Genomic DNA, 6,000 nt, shown 5'->3' on the forward strand with positions numbered 1-6,000 from the left:
AGTGATTTATGGAGTAGGAAAATCTGCATTTCTTCTAATTTTGTATTTAATCATTGTAAACCTATGGGCAAGGCTAATGGCCAAATGAATGTGACATCAGGCTCATAGAGAGAAACAAGTGTTTTTGAGTAATTTTGTATTTATAGGTTTTGTTAATGAAATGAAGTTTCATATCTTCTGTGTATGAAGTGTCTATATGCATGATCATTGAAGAATTCTTAAAATTTAGAATTGGTAGAATTAAGTTCCTATGTGTGTGAATTGGGCAGAGAAATCTTATTGAAGATTTAGTGAAATTACATTCAATGCATGGGTTAAATGGTGGAGACCAAGAATCATTCGTCAAACTGTCGATGAGAAATTTGCAGTTAAATTCTTAGTGAATTTTGTATTGAATTTAGTTACGAGTTATTTTGAGATCGTATGGAGATCTAAGTATATACCAGTGGATGAGTTGTGCCAAGAAAAATCGATTTTCCTGCTTGAATGGGTCAAATGGTACTCACCTCCATGTAGAATTTCTTTTGTCCTTGGTTGACACCCTTAAACTTCACTAAATAAGTTACACTCTTGAATTTTCAAAAATTTTCCGTGATTTATGATGTGTTTGTATCTAGAGTTTTGAAGGAATATATATAACTGAAATATTATACTTTTGAAGGAATGTATCACTGAAATTTAAGTATAATAGGTAACATTTAATACAACAAAGGTAGTAAATAAATTTTAAAACTCAATTTATAAATACGTGCTCGGAATTGTGATGTTAAATTATGCATGCCCTTAGGAAAAACAAATAAAATGCAAACCTTTTTCACTGAAATATCTCAAAATTAGTTGTTGTATATTAAAAAAATATATCCAATAAAGATTTAATAATCATGACTTGAAATCTCATGGTAGCTTTTCAACTTAGCGATCATAGACAATATTTCCAATGGAAACCTGGTATCTTTGTGAATGTTAAAATTAGGAAGAAATCAATGATGTTTTTATAAGTTATAATCAACTCAGAATAGTGATAATTGAGTCTTTTTTCTTAACAAATAACCTTTCTCATTGTTTCCACAATGGTCGGGGCATACCTCTCCATGTGTTTTTCACAATTATTTGGTCATAATTCTCCATGTATTTAGAAGCCTACCATCAAATTAAAATTGGGTCAATATGAAACGATTCAAATCAACACGACTCTCTGTATAGTGACATCGACTAATACATGAAAATTCAAATTAAATAAAGATATACTAGCAATTGCCTCAAAAGGTGCAAGAGACTCCAATATGTTTTTTAAATTGAAAAAAATTGTACTTATAAATTAATTATTTATACATTAAAATATATTTTTATGAATATAAAAATTGTTCAAAATTATCATTACAATTATAATAATTTTTTTGTTTTTAAATTAAGTACATTTGATATTTATATACATTTGATAAATGCATTAAACAAACAATTGCTTTGCAATTTTGGAGTTTACATAATCTATTATTTATAGTTCTAATTTAGCTATAAATAATTTCCTACAAACATTTAAAATATAAAACTAAAATAAAAAAATATGAACACAAATTTATGATATCAAAGGTGCACATAGACACTCAAGCCTTAATGTCACAACAATCTTATGTTAGGTATTTGAAAAGATGACAAATTGAATATAAGAAGACTAGAGTTCACAACACAATGATTGCATCTTGGGCAATTATAAGGACAATTTGTTCAACAATGAATTATTCAATACAAAGGTAATCTAATATGTACATTCCATCAATGAAGCAATAGAGCACTCTACCTACCCCAATATCAACACAAATTTCTCTACAACTTTGTTGCTTTCACCTCAAGGCTGAGAGGATTGCACATCATTGTGCTCATAACATGCCCTCATAAAACACAATTTACAACTAGGAAGGTAATATAGGTATGCAACAACTACTAAGAAACAAGTAAAATCTAAGACTGCCTCCACTCTTGTATCAGATAAAAGTAAAATTGTTGTTGAAGTGATAAATTTTCTCTTTGTATATTCAACAAGCCAAAAAAGATAATTGTAATGTTCTTTCAGCTAAAAAAAATAAAATAAAAAATAATCTTTTGAATGCCTACTTTACATTTTTGAGGAATCTAGTTGTGTTCCTCATTTAATGATTACACTAACAATATTGTTGACACTTTTCATTTTATTTTTATATATTTCATTTTATTTTGTTTACTTGTATATGTTTTTCTTTTGGTCAAGTAAGAGTGGATCCTTCAATTAACCGAACAAAGATTACATATGGTACACGTCTTTACAAGTGTAAAGACCAACAAAAGACAGACCGGTATAAGATCAACAAACAACTGGGACATCTGAATCCAAAACCTTACATTCAAACCCACCAAAGCCCCCTAGGAAAAACCTAAATGAACAGACTGTTGATCTCTCCGCAATTCTTCTCCTTCAAATCTTACCACTCAATCTCCCCAAAACTTAACCCTCAAACCCCACCGTCGATATAACTTTCCATCGGACGGTTGAAATTTTTTCCAATCTACCGAGATCCACTATCTATCTTACCTTCAATTGGACAGTAGATAATCACTCCGATCAACCGAGTTGCATGGTGATCATGCACCGTTGAACAAAACCCATTTGATTTGACGGTCCACAAGTCATCGCTGCTGAAACTTACGCGATATTTACCCGCTTTACAGACCCGATATATATTATAACCTTGGTCTAAAAAGATATCAGGTCCACTCAACCCCTTAACTTCCGATCAATTTGAAACCCGATATCCATTCGATATCTAAGGCCAACAGAGTTTATGGTGTACGACCCTTCAATAAGCACGTTGTTTATCCCATCCTCCACTCCCTCCAAGCACATTGTTTATGATATGGTGTAAGCATTGACTGTGGGATATATGGTTAGGATTTGCTCCGGCACTTCAACCAGGCTCCTGGACTTCTTCTCTTTCCCACTCCAGCTAGTCTTCCTCCTGCTCATTATTCATGATCTGGATGTACTCTATATCTTTGGCCACTTGTCTATGACAATCTTCCCTCAGTTTACCAGAGGGTATAGAATCCCAGTCATACCAGATATAACTCTCCTTGCATATCACGCCTTCATTCGACAGACGATCAACTAACATATTGGCTTTTCTTCGCACATGAACAAAATTTACTGTTCTTAGGGTTCACAAGTGGGAGTGAATGTGCTAAAATACCTGCGAGAGCCTCCAATGTTTCGAAACTTTTCCAGGTGCCGTTCCATTGCACATTTTCTTGGCTACATTAATGACCAATTCTGAGTCAGCTTCAATGATGGCATTGTGTAAATTTAACTCAATCAGGATTTCCAAACACTGTTCTAAGGCCATGAGCTCCGCCATGTTATTAGTGGCAGTCCCCAAGTGACTGTGGAAGATATAATTTATGCTCCCCTACTCATCTCTTATGAAACCTCCAAATCTAGCCATCCCTGGGTTGCCCTTCGAGGCCCCGTCTATATTGATTTTCAAAAAACCTTGAGGAGGAGGCTGCCATATATCTTTACCAGCAGTCTTTTTGCTCACACCCTTAACAGCGCCAAGGGGAACCAGAGAATAGAGACCCAATTGCCTCAAAATGTGAGCCTCTTGGGCCGAAGGGTGGTCTTCAGGGATTTTCCACATAAGGGCTCCAACTGTATCTTTGATCTATCGTAGAATTTGGCCAATGATATGTTGGGTCAATTCTGTTTTGTTCTTGAAAATCCTTCTATTACGTTCTTTCTAGACATCCCAGATAATAAAGCCTATAACCAGAGTCCAAGCCTTGTTAATGATTTCGCTACCTGAAAAGCCTTTCTTCCAATTCTTCAATGTGTTGGTGATGTTGAGTCTGTCTCTGTCAGTTTTCCTGAAGACTGAGGCCTCCCAATTGATGAGCCCCAAAAATGGATAATTATATGGGCTCATTCAACCTCCTAATTCGACTTAATCCACCATTATTATTAGTTTATTGCATGTTTTTTATTATATTTATGCTAATAGAGTGAATTGGGTTAGTCATTATGCCAACAAGTCTAATGGGTGCTTTGTGTAGATTTTTAGACAATTTTGAGACAAAATCAAAGGTTTTAATGAGCACTTGGCAGCCAAATTCGTGGGATAACAAGGGAGAGGATTTTTAGGAAGGTGTCCCCTTCATTTATGTGCCCTTACCTTGAATTCTCCACCATCAGCTCAGAGTTCAAGGGCCGCCAAACCGATTATCACAAGGGCAGCCGAGCAAGTGCTAGTAAAAGTGTTGTTAATTACAAGTTTTGGCAGCCGAGTTCCTAAAGTTTAGGAGGGTTGTTGGGGTCCTCAATTTGTATAAATAAGAGGGCTTAGGGCTTCATTTCAGTTAGTCACTTTGTAGGTAGAAGTTAGCTAGTTTGTAGTTCGATTTTAGTCAGTAGATTAGCTTTGCATTTCAACACATTTTCAAGCTTTCCCTTGTGGACAGTTTCTGATGTAACTATTATTTCTTGCTCAATAAAGATGAATCCAGCTTTTCACCAGCTCTAAATCTCTCTTAGGAGGCTGTAGCTCTTGGGGTTGGGCCCATCTCAAGTGCCCAATACCTCTTTTGTTTACTTTCTTGTGTCTTTGCTGCATTCTTAGAATAAAATCTGCTATTTAGATTTAAATCTTGTTTTGTTATTTAGGTTGTTTTTGATGATTAAAATAGCTTTTCATGCTCAGATTGATTTGATAGGTTCTTAACAGGGAAGATCTTCAAAAAAAGGCCATCAAGCACCTTTGATCTCACCTCTCCCTCAGTGGGATCATGAGTTGGGACAAAGGTGACTTTGCTGCCAACAAAAACACTTTATTTGCTTCGCCATGCAATCATTATTGTTCAATTCTTATTTTCAGAAGTTGGTTACATGTTCATATTATTGATTGCTTCGTTTCACAAGTTATTTCACATGGTTTCATTGCAAATAAACTTATGTTCCATTTCTTTGCTGTTATCTAGGTCAGATTATGTCAAAGTAATTAGCTTCTTGATTGTCCAAGTCTTCATTTGTCTAATTCGAAAAAAAACTTGCAGAGCACCTGTTATCCTTCTTTATCTACCCATTCTCCATCAATACCTCCTGCTTCATCCTCTACTTATAACCCTTGCCTTACGATTGCCATTTGCTTACTCTGCCCTAAATTCCCATATTGTTGTGCAACATTGCTCTACCTCTCATTGAACAAATCCAACCATCCTCGCCACTTATCAGCTCCATTTCCCCAAGTCTTGGACCTCCTCACACCCTTATCCAACCTCAATACCCCCTTCTTCACCTTTCTTCACCCATCAACCCTCCAAAATCAACTTTCTGAACATCCTATAGAAATTCCAGAACATCCTGTAGAACCCCTGCAGATTTCCTGTAGAAGCTCACGAATGGGGTTTCTTGATAGCCAAACTCTGTGAAACTCTCAGGAAGGGTGCTAGGGACCCCTTAGGCTCTCTTCTAACCTTCCCAACCTCCTCCAAGCATTTCCTCTCGCCAATCCACCTCTGCACAGTCAAGAACAGTTAAATCGCATGCATGATAATTCTGACAACTTATTCAAAAATACAAAAAGATGTGTTTGTTCATATTTTAGCATAGAAGTAGCTTAAACACATGCATTTTACCTTCTTAGAAGACAATGGCATCTATCCCAGTATCTTGCATCGTCTTTCTTGCATCAGTAGGACTAGCTGGTAGAATTAGGGTTTGCTAGGGTTTGCTGTAGAAATTTTGAATAATTTAACACATATTCAACAGAGATTATCCTGATCATGTACTATTGCGGAATACATACACAATACATAAGCTCCTCTACGATGATCATCAATATAGCAGCATCAATAACAATAAAACATCAAGAGCATTCACACATTAACACAGTATGTAACCCGGGAAAGCATCTCGCTAAAAACCCCACACTATCTGTATATTAATGATTGGGACCATGTAACATTACAAAGTACAAT

The sequence above is a fragment of the Pinus tabuliformis genome, chromosome 3_1, assembly GCF_031772625.1.
Source record: "Pinus tabuliformis cultivar Carrire ecotype Pingquan chromosome 3_1, CPIR1, whole genome shotgun sequence".
Lineage (NCBI taxonomy): Eukaryota > Viridiplantae > Streptophyta > Pinopsida > Pinales > Pinaceae > Pinus > Pinus tabuliformis.